General features: G+C 48.3%; 1 protein-coding gene across 6 annotated transcripts in view; it reads right to left on the bottom strand.

The window, feature by feature from the left end:
* The window catches only part of PAK4 (p21 (RAC1) activated kinase 4), an 85,296-nt gene that overhangs the window by 28,391 nt on the left and 38,397 nt on the right, over positions 1-18,508 (bottom strand). The gene's annotated exons all lie outside the window — the stretch shown is intronic.

Here is an 18,508-nt window from a genome sequence, read left to right as displayed (position 1 = left end):
TCAGGTTCTGCAATACCACGGCCTAGGACCCTTGCACCTACGGGACTGCCTCTCCCGGTCTGCCCCACGGAGGACCTTAAGGCCCATATATAGGAACACCCTCGAGGTCCCGGGCCCTAAGGAAGTCAAAGTAGCCTCAACCAGAGCCAGGGCCTTTTCAGTGATGGCTCCGGCCTGGTGGAACGCTCTGTCTATGAGACCAGGGCCGTGCGGGATCTGATTTCTTTCCATAGGGCCTGTAAGACAGAGTTGTTCCACCTGGCCTTAGAATCAGTTTGATTCCCTCCCCCTCTTTCTTTCTCCTTTCTCCTCCTGTGAAGAGGCTGCATCCTAATGTTTTAACATTGAATCTTAATCTTTTAAATTGTATTTTAATCAACTTGTTTTTATTATTGGTTGTTAGCCGCCCTGAGCCAGGTCTTGGCTGGGGAGGGTGGGGTATAAATAAAAATAATTATTATTATTATTATTATTATTATTATTATTATTATTATTATTATTATTATACCAATCGGCTGTTATCAGTTTGGCCTGTTTGTCCATCTAGCTCTGTACTCTCTAGCTGGCGATGGCTCTCCAGGGCCTTGCGCTCAGAGAGAGGGAGAGGTTTTCCCCATTACCTGCTACTCAGGTCTTTTTAACTGGAGGCTCTGCCAGGGACTGAGCCTCAAACCTATTGCCTACAAAACTGGTGCTCTGCACTGATTTATAGTCCCTCCACACGAGAAAGAACAGAGCCACAAGGTCAGTAAGATTCGGGACAAGACACCTTGCAGGATCACTGCTTCCAATGCCAGCAGCGTAATCAGTGCAAACTTATTCCCAGTCACAACACTGGGAACCCTTGAATTCTGGCTACAAAGGACTACAGAGCTGGCTGGCTGTAAACCTTCCTCCAGCGATGAAACCAAAAGCCTTACAAATACATTTGGAGAATCTACTCTTCTGGAGGAAGCAGAGACAACCAAAAAAAGTACACACAACTACATGACAGCAAAGGAACAGCCCAGCCAGCTCATGGCATGACAGAAGTATTTTTATTTATCTCATTTATTTAAAGTATTTGCAGGTTGCCTTTGTTGACATAAAACAGGGTGGGGAAAAAGCCTCCTCCAAGGGAAACCTTGGAGAGCAATACAGCAGCACATCAAACATTCTCAGAGGGAACTCCAAGATACAAAAGCCACTTACGAGACATACAAACAAAGTGTGTTTTGAAATGAGACTTTAGCCACGAGGATAAGGATCGGGTGGATACAAGTAAAGCTCTCTTTAATAAGAGTCAGAGCAGGCAATGCGTACAGGTAGCGCTTTAAAAACCCCACAGGACTCCTGATGACATTCCCATGCTTCTGAAAATATCTCTTGGCCACCAGATGCTGGGAATAGGGAGGGGATGTGGCTCAAGGAGATAAAGAAATGCACAACTTTAAAAAGACATCTGGAAGCAGCCCTGTGTTGGAAAGTTTTAAATGTTTGATGTTTTACTATGTTTTTATATGTGCTGTAAGCCGCCCAGAGTGGCGGGGTGGCGTATAATAATAGTAATAATAATGATGATAATAATGCTAATAATAGTAATAATAATAATAATAGTTCTCCTGAGGAACTGTGAGAGCCGCCCCTTCCAGAGGCAACTGTCTGGCCACTGCCAGACTCCCCACAGCAAGCCAAATATATTCTGAAAGTGGGGCAGGTTCTTTCTTCTTTGATCCACATGCCAGCCCGGTCCTTTCCCAGCCTCTGTCCTGCTTTTGCCTGCACACCCCTGCCTCAGCGCATCCTTGGGGAGAGCCTCCTCCTACACGGAGAAACAGTTTTGTTTTGACTCATCTGTCCCACAGGTGCCCGAGCCCTCGATGACCCCAGAAAGCATTCCTAAAACTGACTGCAATCGGAAGCGCTCAGCACTTTGTAGGATCAGATCTATGTCAATCCCGGCTGGCGGCTTAATCGCAAACACACAGACACATCCGGTTCTTCTTGCACAATGACAGTAGCCCTCTCTTGAACCAGGGCAAGGGAGGAGTTCCAAACCACTTCCAAGAGACTCTGATCAGGGATGATAAAGAGAGCATTGCGTCACAACTTTTCCTGCACAATAGGATCACACTTTATGCATGGGTTTGGTTCCTAAGGTAAAGGGACCCCTGACCATTAGGTCCAGTCGTGACTGACTATGGGGTTGCGGCGCTCATCTCGCTTTACTGGCCGAGGGAGCTGGTGTACAGCTTCCAGGTCATGTGGCCAGCATGACTAAGCCGCTTCTGGCGAACCAGCGCAGCGCATGGAAACACTGTTTACCTTTCCGTTGGAGCGGTACCTATTTATCTACTTGCACTTTGACGTGCTTTCAAACTGCTAGGTTGGCAGGAGCCGGGACTGAGAAACGGGAGCTCACCCCGTCGCGGGGATTCGAACCGTCGACCTTCTGATTGGCAAGTCCTAGACTCTGTGGTTTAACCCACAGCGCCACCCGCGTTTGGTTCCTAGGGTATACCCAAATCCTTGGAGTTGCCCTGCAGCTAGCGGGTGTGGGGCAGAGAGAAATCCCCACACTCCAGAGACCATGCGCTGAGTGGGCCTTCTCAGCAAGCAATGCAGAGAGCTTAAAAGAGCTGCTTGCACCAGGTAACCCAAGAGGAACCAGTGTGGAAAGAGATTTTATGGTCTCTGACTTGCTTGGGGGGCAAAGCTTGCTCAGTGTGCCAGCTCAAGGAGACTGGGTTCCTCATGTGAGATCGTACGGAAACCCAAAGACCTCACAGCAGCATTCCAGAGCCCGTGCGCTGAGTGCATCTTGCTCCCCAAGCAAGGTGGAGAGCTTAAAAGCTCCTTCTGCACCAGGTAACCCCAAGCAGACCTGACGCAAAAGAGCTTTTTTGCTTGGATCTAACTTACGCCGTTTCAACCAGCCTGCCTTCAATCGCGCCCAGCTGAAATCACACAAATGCACGCAGAGTGCGACTGTACTGCGCTAGACCCAAAAGCAGAGGGCGACACCGCAGAGAGACCTGAGGAAATCGGATTTTTCTGGGCTGCAAGGAAGCTTTGCCACCAAGGGAGATCTAAGCAGGTCTTCCCGAGCTGCTGTAAATAAGGAAAGGCCTGGCCTGTTTACATCCGTAGGATGGAGCATCCTTGAAAGACAAAGGCAGGACAAGAGAACAGGCAAACATTTTGCTCAAGGCAGACTGATGAGCACTCGGGATCAGTTACAAAGAAGATGGCTGAAGCAGTCAAAATGGTTGCGTATTCCTGGTATCTCACCAGGCAGCCTGCACTTGAAGGAAAATCAACCTCAATGGAGATCCAACTCCCATCATCCCTGAGCTCTGGCCTTGCTAGCTAGGGGTGATGGGAGTTGTAGTTCAACAACATCTAGGGACCCACAGGTTGAGAAAGGCTGGACTAGACAGTCATCAGGAGCCTTCTGTGCCAACTTTACAACACCTGCTGAAAACTTTTTTATTCTCCCAGGCCTATGCAGGCAATTAAGAATGTATCCTTCCATAATGGTTATTTGATGTCTGATCTTAACCTTTTCATGGTTCTTATTGTATGGTTTTATGTTTTGTTGCTGTAAATCTCTCTCTCTCTCTCTCTCTCTCTCTCTCTCTCACACACACACACACACACACACATATAATAATGACACAGCAGCATATAATTTTTTAAAATATAAATAAACAAAATAAATAAGAACATAAGAAGAGGCTGCTGAGCAAAGGCCAGTGGCCCATCGAGTCCAGCATCCCATTCTTACAGCAGCCAGCTAGATGTCCCAATTCTCTTTTAAAGCCATCCAAGTCGGTAGCCATCACTGCCTCCTGGCGGAGTGAGTTCCGTAGATTAACAATATGCTTTGTGAAGAAGGACCTCCTTTTATCTCTCCTGAATAAATGCACATGCTGGCTAAAATAACTTTATAGAAAACTGGCATTCTAACCCTCCAAGCTCCGGAGGGATTTGCAGTGGGAACCCTGTTACTTGAACAATCTGTCTACCCTGGAATGACCCGTTATTAAGATGCACTGTAAATGTGAAACACGGCTGGCTTCTCTCTGTGTCTATTAAACAGGCACTTTGATTCTTAACAGCACTTTGACTTCTGGTTTATGAGGGCACTGAGGCAACCCCTTATCAGATTTCTCAGATGCCAGGTGTGTGTGTGTGTGTGTGTGTGTGTGTGTGTGTGTGTGTGTAATTCTGCAGTGCAGAAAGTGTTAACTCCTGACCTTCCCAGATCACTTTTTACAACACCGCTTGACCAAAATAAAAGCATGGAGCAGAACGAAAACCAAAGCATGAATGATCTGCCCTGGTTGACATTTTCACTTTCAAGTACAAAGCGAATGCGCAGAAGCGGGTCAGATTTTCATATCACAAAGGAGGGTGGGGAAGTAAGAGGAAGTCTGATCCTTTGGCAAAACTGAGCACAAAGGCATCTCAAGATTGCTGCGAAGGATTTCACTGAAGTTCTGCTAGTGCGCGAGTTGTCTGTGAAGGGGTACAAGGCAGATTCAAATCTCTAATCCACAAAACATGGATCTGGAGTTCATGCCCCTTGCACGTACAAAGATCCCTCCTCTCTCACCCCAACCGAGATTTTAAAGGCCAGAGGGCTTCACCTGCAGGCACCTCTCATCAAAGTCGCCTCAAACCATGTGCTGCGGCAAAAACAGATAAAACTGCAGCCAAAATTCCGGGAAGAAAAATGGTGCCGTCTTGAAATAGAAGCAGCACGACCAGGCAATTTTAAGAATGAGAAGTGTTTTTAATTTCTGAGGTCAAAAGGCAGGATATAAATGATTTTTAAAACCATTGGGACCTTACAACAAAATATTGCAGTATGGAATGCCTCTGTTCAGGGCTCCAGCCACTCCAGTCTATCCTCCATTATTTATTTAGGGAGGAACACACTTGTGTTCAATTCAAGATATATTGCATTCTTTTAATTTCTCCAGTGAAGTCTATGGGAAGCTCTCTCTTCTATCCCTGGGGACGCTGAGAAACAGCTTCTCAGTGTGAACCAGGAAGTAACCTATGGCTCTTTCTATCCATACGAAACATATGCACCATCTATACCACTGCATTTTAGCCACCAGCTGTCCACCATGCATTTGTCCGGTCATTCCCTTATCAATCTCTCAACATCCTGTGCCACTTGAGTTATGAGGGTCGTTTTGAGTAAGGTAAAAGGTAAAGGTACCCCTGCCCGTACGGGCCAGTCTTGCCAGACTCTGGGGTTGTGCGCCCGTCTCACTCAAGAGGCCAGGGGCCAGCGCTGTCCGGAGACACTTCCGGGTCACGTGGCCAGCGTGACATCGCTGCTCCCGCTGGTAAGCGGTCCCTATTTATCTACTTGCACCCGGAGGTGCTTTCGAACTGCTAGGTTGGCAGGCGCTGGGACCGAGCAGCGGGAGCGCACCCCGCTGCGGGGATTCGAACCGCCGACCTTTCGATCGGCAAGTCCTAGGCGCTGAGGCTTTTACCCACAGCGCCACCTGTGTCCCATATCGTTTTGAGTACCACTCCTATAAATTAATTTTTCTCTGTAGGCTTTTTGTACTTGTGTATACCTTGGGGTTAGGTACGCAGGTGGCGTGGGGGGTTAAACCACAGAGCCTAGGGCTTGCTGATCAGAAGGTCAGCGGTTCGAATCCCCGCAATGACGGGGTGAGCTCCCATTGCTCAGTCCCTGCTCCTGCCAACCTAGCAGTTCGAAAGCATGAAGTGCAAGTAGATAAATAGGTACCGCTCTGGTTCACCAGAAGTGGCTTAGTCCTGCTGGCCACATGACCCAGAAGCTGTACGCCAGCTCCCTCGGCCAGTAAAACGAGAGGAGTCATCCGCAACTGGACCTAACGGTCAGGAGTCCCTTTACCTTTATACCTTGGGGTTACACACAAGTCCGCAGGCACTTCTCTCACATGTGGGCATTGTGGTTTTGGGTACATAAGCACGAGACTCCAGCCAGTGTAACACAGGATAAACACAACCTCTCCCCTCTTCCTTCCATTTTGTGTTGAGTGGCCTGAGACAGGAAAACCCTCTTTCAAACGGAGAGTCAGAGTTTGACATACTGAACAGGTCAAGGTGGGATCTTTTGCAGGGTCAGTGTGGAAATGCGGTTGAAACGAGCAGGGCAAGTTTGGCAGAGTGCCTGACCCCAAAGCTGGGAAGGATCAAGAGTGACCTGGCATTGCCACCTCTCTGACTCCGATGCCCAGGTTGCCAGTGGCAACACACTGGCATCTAGCCAGCGGGAACAGTTCTGAGCCAGCCACTTTGCGATTCACGCTGGAACCATCTGGCGGACCTGCTCTGGATCTGAACTGGTGACCTACAAAAAGTTTGCAGAAGCCTTTGATCCCCTTAGCGGATCCTTCAAGAGAAACTACAGGCTTCCTTGGCGGGGCTGGAGATATGCCACGACCCCAGATGCACTGCTGGATCCAATTGGCTGCAGGGATGTCACCCCTTAAGCCAATTAAGGTACGTCGCAGCCACTACATAACGTACCTGTCCCATACCTGCAAACCATGTTTCTCAGTCACAGCCTGGCAAATTAGAAATGAACTAATCACGGGTCCAGATGACGTCTACCTGAGAGCTCTTAAAAGAATTCATATGCAGAATGCTTGGGGGGGAAGCTGCCAATAGCATGATGGCGTTCTACAAATTTTTGGTGCAACCACACGGAGTAATGTGTTTTGTTCTGGTTGCCAGACCTCAAAAGGGATGTTGTGGAGCTGGAAAAGATTCAGAAAAGGGCAACCAAAATGATCAAGGGGGCGAAGCAACGCCCATCTGAGGAAAGGTCACAACATTTGGAGTGGGGACATAATATTAAAACCCAACAGGGTGTTCCGAGGAAGCTGAATACTGAAAGATTCAGGGCAGACAAAACAAGGGGAGGGCACCCAAAGGTTCCGATTTTAAGTCTGCAGCAAAACTTTCCCTCAAAGGAAGAAGTGGCTCGTTTTCCTAAGGACAAACCATGTCTTGCCCTTGTGTCTGAAGTGAGCTTCTGGGTAGCTCGGGACTTTGTGGAAAGCATGGCCTCCATGGGGCTGTCCCTGAATAAGTCTGGCCCAACCCATAGCCGCAGACATGCCTTAGACCTGGTGTTCACCTCTAGTGACGTGGGTGATCTGACACTAAGTAAAAGCGAAACGAAAGAAGTGCCATGGTCAGATCACTTCCTGGTGCAACTGGACTTCTCTGCGACCCATCCCCTCTGCAGGGAGGTGGGACCGATTCGGATGGTCAGCCCCTGCCACTTAATGGATCCAAATGGTTTCCAGAGAGTGGTAGGGGATGCTTTATCCCATGTTGATGGCCTTTCAGCTGATTCCCTGGTGGCCCGCTGGAATGTGGAGTTAACCAGGGCTATTGACTGTTTGGCTCCGAAGCACCCTCTCTGATTGCATGGAGCCCGGACAGCCCCGTGGTTTTCCACGGATCTGAGGGCAATGAAACAATCATTGAGACGGCTAGAGCGCCGGTGGTGGATAACTCATTCCGAATCTAACCGGACACAGGTTAGAGCTCAGCGTTGAGCCTACCAAGTGGCGATAGCAACGGCGAAGAAGAATTTCTTCACCGCCTCTATTACATCTGCAGAAAACAGCAGCAGGAGACTTTTTCAGGTGGTTCACAATTTAGCGGAACCACCTGCAACATCGGGGCCCAGTACGGGCCACATGTTCTCCTGCAATGATTTTGCAAAGTTTTTTGCAGATAAAATCGCTCAGATTCGGGAAGAAGTAGACTCCACCGTGGGAGCAGGGCCGGGGCGGGAGAGTGCTAGAGTTTTGTCTAGTCAAGTTGAGTGGGATCAATTCTAATCTGTTACCTCCGAGGATGTGGACAGGCTGCTTGGACAAGTAAAACCAACCACCTGTCTCCTGGATCCTTGCCCATCCTGGCTTATAAAAGCTAGCCGGGAAGGACTGGGCGATGGGCTTCGTGGGGTGGTGAATGCTTCTCTCCGTGAGGGAGCCTTCCCAGACCCGCTGAAAGAGGCGGTTATTAAACCGCTTCTTAAAAAACCATCTTTAGATGCGGCCACGATGGCCAATTATCGCCCAGTCTCAAATCTTCCATTCTTGGGCAAGGTGATTGAGCGAGCGGTTGCTGAACAACTCCAGGCACGCCTGGAAGAAGCGGACCATTTGGATCCCTTCCAGTCGGGATTCAGGCCTCATCATGGGACTGAAACTGCCTTGGTCGCACTGGTCGATGATCTCCGGCGGGCTAGGGACAAAGGTGAGAGCTGTTTCCTAGTTCTGCTGGATCTCTCAGCGGCGTTTGATACCATCGACCATAACATCCTTCTGGACCGTCTTGAGGGGCTGGGAGCTGGGTCATACAGTGGTTCCGCTCCTTCCTCCTGGGCCGTATTCAGAAAGTGGTGGGGGGGATGAGTGTTCAGACCCCTGGGCTCTCACTTGTGGGGTGCCTCAGGGTTCTGTCCTCTCCCCCATGCTTTTCAACATTTACATGCAGCTGCTGGGAGAGATCATCAGGAGGTTTGGGCTGGGTGTTCATCAGTATGCGGATGATACCCAGCTCTACCTCTCTTTTAAATCAGAACCAGTGAAGGCGGTGAAGGTCCTGTGTGAGTGTCTGGAGGCGGTTGGAGGATGGATGGCGGCTAATGGATTGAGGCTGAATCCTGACAAGACAGAAGTACTGTTTTGGGGGGACAGGAGGCGGGCAGGTGTGGAGGATTCCCTGGTCCTGAATGGGGCAACTGTGCCCCTGAAGGACCAGGTGCGCAGCCTGAGAGTCATTTTGGACTCACAGCTGTCCATGGAGGCACAGGTCAAATCTGTATCCAGGGCAGCTGTTTACCAGCTCCATCTGGTACGTAGGCTGAGACCCTATCTGCCTGCGGACTGTCTCGCCAGTGTGGTGCATGCTCTGGTTATCTCCCGCTTGGACTACTGCAATGCACTCTACGTGGGGCTACTTTTGAAGGTGACCCGGAAACTACAACTAATCCAGAATGCGGCAGCTAGACTGGTGACTGGGAGCAGCCGCTGAGACCATATAACACCGGTCTTGAAAGACCTACATTGGCTCTCAGTACGTTTCCGAGCACAATTCAAAGTGTTGGTGCTGACCTTGAAAGCCCTAAACGGCCTTGGTCCAGTATACCTGAAGGAGCGTCTCCACCCCCATCGTTCTGCCCGGACGCTGAGGTCCAGCGCCGAGGGCCTTCTGGCGGTTCCCTCATTGTGAGAAGCAAAGCTACAGGGAACCAGGCAGAGGGCCTTCTCGGTAGTGGCGCCCGCCCTGTGGAACGCCCTTCCAGCAGATGTCAAAGCGATAAACAACTACCTGACATTCAGAAGACATCTGAAGGCAGCCCTGTTCAGGGAAGTTTTTAACGTGTGATATTTTACTGTATTTTTGGTTTCTATGGAAGCCGCCCAGAGTGGCTGGGGAGGCCCAGCCAGATGGGCGGGGTATACATAAATAATAATAATAATAATAATAATAATAATAATAATAATAGATAGCCCTCTCTTTGACCCCATGTTACAAGTTAAATAGAGGGCATATGGCTAGCTGTACATCAGAAGAGCCTGCTGGATCAGGCCAATGGCCCATCTAGTCCAGCATCCTGTTCTCACAGTGGCCGACCAGATGCCTGTGGGAAACTTGCAAGCAGGAACTGAGCACAAGAGCCGTCCTCCTCTTCCTCCTCCTGTACCTTCTTGGAACTTGGGGAAAGGGAACAGGCCTGTGAATTCCTGCATTGGAGAATTAAGCATACAGCGGTACCTCCAGTTGTGGACGGGATCTGTTCCAGAGCTCTGGTCGGATCCCAAGGTTTCCACAACCCAAGGTGCCTGTTCTGCGCACGGTGCGATAGAGCGCTTCTGCGCATGCGTGCATGGCGAAACACAGAAATATACTTCTGGGTTTGCCTTGTGCGTATCCCAAAGGATAAGTAACGAGGGGCACGTAAGTAGAGGTACCACTGTAATAGGAAGCAGCAGGAACTGCAACAAGACCAAAAGGTTACCATGCTGGGCATCATGCTGATTTACTATCTCCTGATTATACAGGGCTGGGGTGAAGAACAGATCTTCATCAAAGTTCAAGGCAGCCAGCAAAGTTTCCAACCCAAAGAGATGGTTCTTCCAGCTTCCTGCACAGCTGAAGAAACACCCCTTGGAATCAACAGCTTGCAATGCTTTATTAAGCTGGCCAGACAAGATATAATTTCATGTACTTTTGCCTCTTGCTCTGCAGAACCAACAACTTCACCTTGCAACTTGGAAGGCGGAAACACCAGCATACCTGAATTGCCAATATCCTGTAATTGGCAGTCTTGAGGATATTGCTAATCAGAGCAAGAATATGAGCACTTAATCCATATTAACAAACAATAGCAATTTCATAAGGAGGATGTTTGTTTGTGGCCTGCCCATAATCTGTCCAGGTTGCCAGACGGGCACCACCCATCCACAGGTCTGGAAGAGGCCCATGTCCCTGGCTCGCCCAAGCCTTTTGATGCGAGTACCAAAGGTGTCAGCAGTCTTGTACAGGAACAAATGCCAGACATTTGGGGCAGGTCCCTAGAAATGTCCTGAACATTCCAGATTGGCAACTGCTGATTCCAGAGCCAAATCCAGATCCTGGAATAGCACCAGTTGTTTCACACTCCCTGTTGCGAAGGGGTGGCGGCGGCGGCAATAGGCCTAGAGGGCACCCTCCATTTTGCAGGGTGGTGAGGGAGACCTGGCTCACTGTATCTCTCCCCCACCTCAAGTGGATCTCCTGCAAAATTAGATGCAGATGGAAGTCAGATTTTGAGGATCGGATCCCGGCTTGGACTGAAGAAGGAAAGTTGGAAAGATCCCTCTATACAGGGATTAACTGACTTCTGGGACATGGACTTGGGTGTGGAGGAGATTGAAGTTCTGGGGGCCTTTGGATTTGGAGGAATTTTGAAACATGTCTTGAAACACTTTATGGACCTTAGCTTCAACTACGGAAATTTGGCTGACCTGTCCAGAAGGAATAAAAGTATTGTTAGGTTGGAGTCTTCCCGAGATCTGCTCTTTAGCATTAAAGAATATGAAGAAGACCTGCAGAAGGGACCTGGACATAAGATCTCCAGGTTGATGGACTATATGGAATTGACGGAAAGGACTGGCAGAATCCGAAACCAGGGAGAGGAGATGGTGGAAGAAGATTGGAAAATTTAAAGTTTATATATAGAAATACTGTAAAATTAATGAGTGATAGAAAAATGGTGGAATGAAATTTTATGGCCTTAGCAGAAATGTTATAAGGAGTTAAGCATATATAAGTATTTTAGTTTTAATGGAAAATAAGGTTAAAAAATATGTTAAGATATTTATAATATGACAGAAAATAGAGAAAGATGGAAAGGCTTTGCTGAAACAATTAATAGAAGTGGAATACAAAAAGGGAGGTGTGAGGAGGTCGAGGAAACAAGGGAATGAAAGATAGAGTATGGAAAAGGTGTGATGTATGTTTTTAAATTGTTTTTGTTTTGTTTTATTTTATTTAGGGTTAGGGTTGGGGATAGGGTATTGTTTAGTTTAGTTTAACGTGTTTAGGTTAATGTGTTTAGGTTGTGTTTTGTATTGTCTATATATTGTATTGTATTGTTTTTTTCTCTTTTGTTTTTTTTTCTCTTGTCTTCTTTTCTTTTCTTTTCCTTTTTTGTAATTTTTATAAAGTAATAAATATCATTTTTTTAAATAAAAAAAAATAGATGCAGATGGGAACGAACACTCTGTCAGAGAATGAAAATTCAAAAATCTTCACCAACAGAATAGCGAAGCTGTGCATCTCGAAGAAAAGGTGCAAATTAAGCCAATTAGCAAATTAAGTTAAACCGGCATAATTTCCTTGGCTTCTACTAGCCACTGGGGTGGGCAAGACTTATCCTAAGCCTCAATTTCTTAACTGGAAAGTCTCACCTCTGGCTACTGAATCATCCCCAGACATATTAGTGACCCCTGAAACTTGTTGCCCTCCCCAACAATTATCAATGTATGCGATAGAACAGCCAGCTAGATGGCAACCATATATTCTCACAGAGAAATCTGAAAGAACAGGGGAGCGGATGAGTCTTTTTGTGCACTATAGCCATTTTGCTTCCTGGGTTGCTAAATTAAAGAACGCATATGGGATAAAAGCCTTCCAAGTGGAGTCAGTAACCACTTCCTCCTCCTATTTCTGTGCAGCCGCCGTCCAGTTTCCAATGACACATTACAGCAGGAACAGCCACTAAACAGCAGAAGGCTTGCAAAAGCTGCTTTGAAGACAGCACCAACTCGATCTCCGAGGGCTGAGCTTGCACTTCTCAGGTCCCTTGTGCTTCTTCTGTGGCATTCTGCTTTTTCCACACCCTGAAAACCACCAGAATCATAAAGCGCTTCCCTTACAAAGCCACGTCTCTCCAACGCTCCTTCCATCCAGCGCAGGCCAAGAGCTAAGACAGCCCACTGTGCAGCGTTCAGCCAAAGCCAACTCCCAGCTTCACTCCCGCTCTCCTCTTTAACTTGTGGTGTGAAGAATTTGATGCCTTAAATTGTCCCAGAAAACAAGAAACAGGGCTATCTTTGAATCGCAACAGTGCCTCCTTAACAAACAGCACCAATCTTCACCATGTCTACTAAGAACTAAGTCCTACTGAATTCAATGGGGCTTACTCTCAGGTAAGCAGAGTTAGGATTGCAACCTTAAGCTCTAAGAAGTGCCAAAGCTGCCCAACTGCGGGCCGACAGCAAGACCACAAAGAGGAATAATATACCAGCTTTCGGCCGAACACAGATCTTCACCAGGCAAAAAGAGCTGACAAACTCCAGACCACGCCGGTTGCAACCTCTAAGAGATTCAGCATCGGAGCCACCCGAGAAAGATGCACACCCGCCTTGCCTTCCCTGGTAATGATTACGGGAGCACAGCTCAAGAATTTCCAGGCGGGTGGCCGCGTTTAGTCACAGTTAAGGAAGAAGAAACTACAAAGAGGATTGCAGAGAAGTTTCGCTACCGAGAGATCTGGACAAACCCAGCGAAGAAAGGCTCTCAGTGTTACTGGTGCTGAACAAAGCAGTGAAGATGCAGCCAGACTTACAATCCCATTCCTCCTCGTGAGACTTCATCTTGGTTTGCTCGGCGCTCCTCCACAGGCTGCAGCGTCAAAATGGGAGTAACCAAGACGAAGCTCCTCTTTATGACTTTTTGGCCCATCCTCTGTTCAATTAAATGGCTGGTGACCCCTCCCTTCTCCTCAGTCCATTGGCTGGGTGGATGTTTCTTTACTTCTGCTGCTTAGAAGCACAAACCCTGGCAGGCTGTCTCAAGGGCCACTCCCAGAGACCACCAAAGAGCTCAGAAGCCTCTAGCACACACCTTCAAGAAGTGTTTTCCAGGCCCAGAACTAACCTTCAACACCAAGGGGCTACGTGATCCGTTTTGTGCCTCGCAAAAATAATGCATCCCTTCCAGCTGGTGCTGTGGGTTAAACCACAGAGCCTAGGACTTGCTGATCAGAAGGTTGGCGGTTCGAATCCCCGCGACGGGGTGAGCTCCCGTTGCTCGGTCCCTGCTCCTGCCAACCTAGCAGTTCAAAAGCACGTCAAAGTGCAAGTAGATAAATAGGTACCACTCCGGCGGGAAGGTAAACGGCGTTTCCGTGCGCTGCTCTGGTTCGCCAGAAGTGACTTAGTCATGCTGGCCACATGACCCGGAAGCTGTATGCCGGCTCCATAAGCCAATAAAGCGAGATGAGTGCCAAAACCCCAGAGTCGGCCGCGACTGGACCTAACGGTCAGGGGTCCCTTTACCTTTTTACTAGCTTCCAGGCTCCGCTCAGCCCTGATGTGGCAAAAATGTGTTTGGGTTGAACACATGTCCGATTCTGCATCCCACCTCAATTCAACAGAACACGACCACCTTTGCCCTTGTTCTTAAAATTACTAGCACTGGCATAGCACAGTGCCCTTTGGGACAGTGAAATTACGGGCGGGGGGCAGTTTGCTAAGAAGTAGGGGGGGGGGACTGAAGTAAATATCAGAATTTGAAAAGTTGGCATCACTGGATCAACTGTGTTGAATTAATTAAACTCAGCAGTTTTAATAGGATTTTTAACAAATGTGCAATTAATTGTCTGCATTTTGAATTTTTTTGTGTCTTAGTGGGTCATGCATAATATTTTTTCAATACAGTAGGGTAGTAAGGGGCCCTGAGGAGGAGTTTATGGAACCAAGGAGGCTGGGCCCCGAAATGGGAACTGCTGGCACGTAGGGAAAAAGAGCACAGCGAAGGCGCCTACCTGTTGTCAACATACCGCATCAGCTCCTCCTTTTTTAAAAAACAGCCTTCCCCAACTTGGTGCCCTCCAGATGGTTTGGACTTCAGCTCCCATCTTCATCAGCCAGCACAGCTGTGGTGGCTGGACCAATGGGAGTCGAGAGTGCAGAACATCAGGAGGACTCCTGGTTGGGGAAGACTTACTGCAGAAGATTCCTGCTGACGGTGACTATTGTCCTGCTGGCCAGAGGCATTCCCCCACCCCACCCCAACACACACACACACACAGAGAGAGAGAGAGAGAGAGAGAGAGAGAGACAGACAGACAGACAGACAGACAGACAGACAAAGAATAGCAGCCGCTCCCAGTATGGAGTGCAAAAAGGGAACCATTACAGCAGGAGGATTAAGTGGAGCTTCTTCTTTGGTAGTGGTTACTGATTACTGCAGTGTAGAGCCCGATAAATGCAGTTACTCAAAGAGCAAGGAAGGTAACTGCAAATATCCTCACAGTATTGTTGGTTTTTACTTCTGTGCCCGTTTTAATTTTAGATCTAACATTACACGTCCTTACATTTTACGGTTTTAACCTCTGTCCTGTGAGCCGCCCAGGGAGCTTTGGCTCTTGGGCAGAACAGAAACGGAAACATATGCCTACATTTGCAATGGGGACCTTATATGAGGCTGCTGTCCACAAATGCAAAGCACTACATCTATCTAGGCCTGAACTGTCTGCTCTGAAGAGCAGCAGATCTCCATGATCCCAAAGCAAAGGAGAACTTCCCCGTTCTGTTCACCACGTACCTGGTTGGAGAATGCTCTGGATTAGACATGGGGCCTTCTGCATGCACTGGAACTGAGATGTGGGTCTTGCAAGCGGAGTCAAGGGAACATTCTTAGGCTTTCCTAATAGTCTAAGCAGCCTAGAGTTGGGCAGGGGTGTGTGCAGAAGACAACTGCAGGTAACTTCACTTTCCCCCAGAGCTGGGCAACGAAGGGAATATTATTTATTGTGTCTGTCAGTTGCTTTAAATAAACGGAAAGCCTCAAAGCAGCAAAAGACCAGGTACACAAGCTGACCACAACTCAGCAAATCACCATTTCTAACGTTTTCTACCTGTCCTTCAAACATAGCCAACACCTCTCTCAGCACCTTGCAATTAAAATAACCTGTTTACATGAATGAGACATGAGCACCAGGATCAAAGAGAAATCAGCCAGCGTGGTGTAGCGGTTCGTGTGTTGAACTGGGACTTGGTGGTAAAGGTAAAGGGACCCCTGACCATTAGGTCCAGTCGTGGCCGACTCTGGGGTTGTGGTGCTCATCTCGCTTTACTGGCTGAGGGAGCCGGCGTACAGCTTCCGGGTCATGAGGCCAGCATGACTAAGCCACTTCTGGCAAACCAGAGCAGCGCACGAAAATGCCGTTTACCTTCCCGCCGGAGTGGTACCTATTTATCTACTTGCACTTTTGATGTGCTTTCGAACTGCTAGGTTGGCAGGAGCAGGGACCGAGCAACGGGAGCTCACCCTGTTGCGGGGATTCGAACCACCGACCTTCTGATCGGCAAGTCCTAGGCTCTGTGGTTTAACCCACAGCGCCACCCGCATCCCTTGGGACATGGTTGACCAGGGTTCAAACCCCATCAGCCATGAAGCTCTCACCGGGTGATGCTGGGCCATTCACATTGCCTCTCAGCCTAACCTACCTCACAGGGTTGTTGTGGGGATTAAAGGAGGAGGGCAAGAGCCATGTGCACCACTCTTGAGCTTTTGGGAGAAGGAAGTGGGATACAAATGCAATGAATAAATAAATAAATAACAATTAGCCACAAACTAAAAATACTAGCTGTGTGCAACCCCCACTGTGTTACCTGCCTAGGGGCTTCAGCGAGACCTACCTGGTGCTGCCCATGCCTGCAGTGCTCCTCTTGAACCCGTTCACACACACCCCCAATCTCTGGCCATGTGACCACCATTTGGGCCCAATGAAACTTGCTCTACTGGCCCCCTGTTGACCCAGACAAATGGCAAAGGGAAAACATCGCTTGGGGGCCCCTTTGTACTGTGGGAAAAGCCAGGAAGGAACCACACCACTACCCCTTAAGGAGTGTATTAGCAATTTCACACCATTTGCATGGCGTTCCCCCACAAGTGATGTCTAAACAAAGACAGAATTGTATCTGGATGTGAAAGGAAGCCTTCGGCCACTCCTGCCACAAGATCAACATATGAAGCATGAGGGGGAAAGACAAAGAGAAGTCTATATTATCTGTTTGCATGCCCAGCCCACCTCTCTTAGAACCCTTCTGCCGCCACATGCTCCCCGATGTTTCTGCGCATCATTCTGGAGGGGTGACCTAATGTAACAAAGCAATCCAGAATCGGAAATGGGTATCCTCCCTTCTCCCGTCCCTCCAGCCCATCCCAGTTGATTGGCAGAGGATCCATGAGGGAATCTGGCCTGCTGGAGCTCCACAGTAGAGTTCTGGGTACGTTTGCCCTCAAGCCCCACCGCTGGCTGACCCCAACAGATCACAAGACTTGCTTTGAAACATGCTTGTCTGTCCACACCCATGTTTCAGAAACATAGCATTTATTTGCTGCCTTTGTGGAAAGTGGGCTGGTTCCCATTTCCCTGGCTTTTCCGCCTGCCTGTGCACTAGGAGCAGGGACTGGACTGGACTGCAGTTCCCATAATCCCTGACCACTGGCCACGCTGGCCGGGGCCAATGGAAATCAGAGTTCAGCAACTTGTGGACAGCTGTGATTCCTGCACTGTAGGGGGTTGGACTAGATGGCCCTTGGGGTACCCTTCCAACCCTACAAATCTATCATTCCAGAGCTGATCTTGTTTACGGCACTACTGCAAGGGAGCACTGTTTTCCTCTTGAGTCCACCTTGAGCAGGCATAGGCAAACACAGCCCTCCAGATGTTTTGGGACTACAGCTCCCATCATCCCTGACCACTGGTCCTGTTAGCTAGGGATGATGGGAGTTGTAGTCCCAAAACAGCTGGAGGGCCGAGTTTGCCTGTGCCTGACCTTGAGCATATTCTTCCCTTTGAAGTTGAGGCACCCAGTGTCATGGTGATGTCAGGTGACTGGCAGGTGGACAGACCCACCCACCCACCCACCCACCAAAAGTGGGTCGGGGTTAGGGGAAATCAGGATCCACCCTGTAGCCCAGGTTTCCCTATGTGATTTAAGATTAAAGCTCCAGGCAAAATCAGATCCCTCCACTCTCCACTTTCAGATGAGCCCAGCCCTCACAGGAATTCCACAAAAGGAGCAGGAGAGAATCGTATCAGAAATGCCCAGAGGCTGATGAAAATGTAGGTTGCCAGAGCGTGTTGGAAGAGGACAGTAACACACCCAGGCAATGGCCAGTGTGAAGGAAAATTCCTTCTGACTCCAGGTGCTGATGGATCAGAAAATGCAATAAACTGCATTATAAAATGGATTTAAAAAAAAAAAAAAAGCTTAACCAAAAGAAATGCAATAATATTTTCAGTCTCCAGGTGATGCTGGAAATATCCCAATCACTGAATTCCTTTGACACATTCAGCGTGCTTTGCAATCCTGATGAGATTTACCCCGGCATTGACTCTGATGTTCCGTTCATTAAAAGGGGAGAAATTCTCCAAGTTTTCCACCAAAAGGAGGAGACACAGTTTCTACTGCAGAAAAAGTAGACTGGAATTAAAACCATTAATGGGGGGTGATGGGAGACGGAGGAAAAGTCTAACCACCACTGAAAAAGTTGATTCTGGAAACTGGGATGTAGTATATCTCTTGCTCAGACAAAACAAAATAAAAAAATTCCTTCCAGTAGCACCTTAAAGACCAACTAAGTTAGTTCTTGGTATGAGCTTTCGTGTGCATGCACACTTCTTCAGATACCAAAGTGTGCATGCACACGAAAGCTCATACCAAGAACTAACTTAGTTGGTCTTTAAGGTGCTACTGGAAGGAATTTTTTTATTTTGTTTTGACTATGACAGACCAATACGGCTACCTATCTGTAACTCAGACAGACAAGATTGCCATGGGTAGAGCGTGGGCTAGAATACCATTTTCATTTTTGTCTATAGTCAAGCCATATACAGTGGTACCTCGGGTTACATACGCTTCAGGTTACAGACTCCGCTAACTCAGAAATAGTGCTTCAGGTTAAGAACTTTGCTTCAGGATGA

The sequence above is a fragment of the Podarcis gaigeae genome (genome assembly GCF_964106915.1).
Source record: "Podarcis gaigeae genome assembly, chromosome: 8".
NCBI classification, from domain to species: Eukaryota; Metazoa; Chordata; class Lepidosauria; order Squamata; family Lacertidae; genus Podarcis; species Podarcis gaigeae.
The sequence above is the reverse complement of the archived record's forward strand: the minus strand, read 5'-3'. Positions and strand labels throughout refer to the sequence as shown.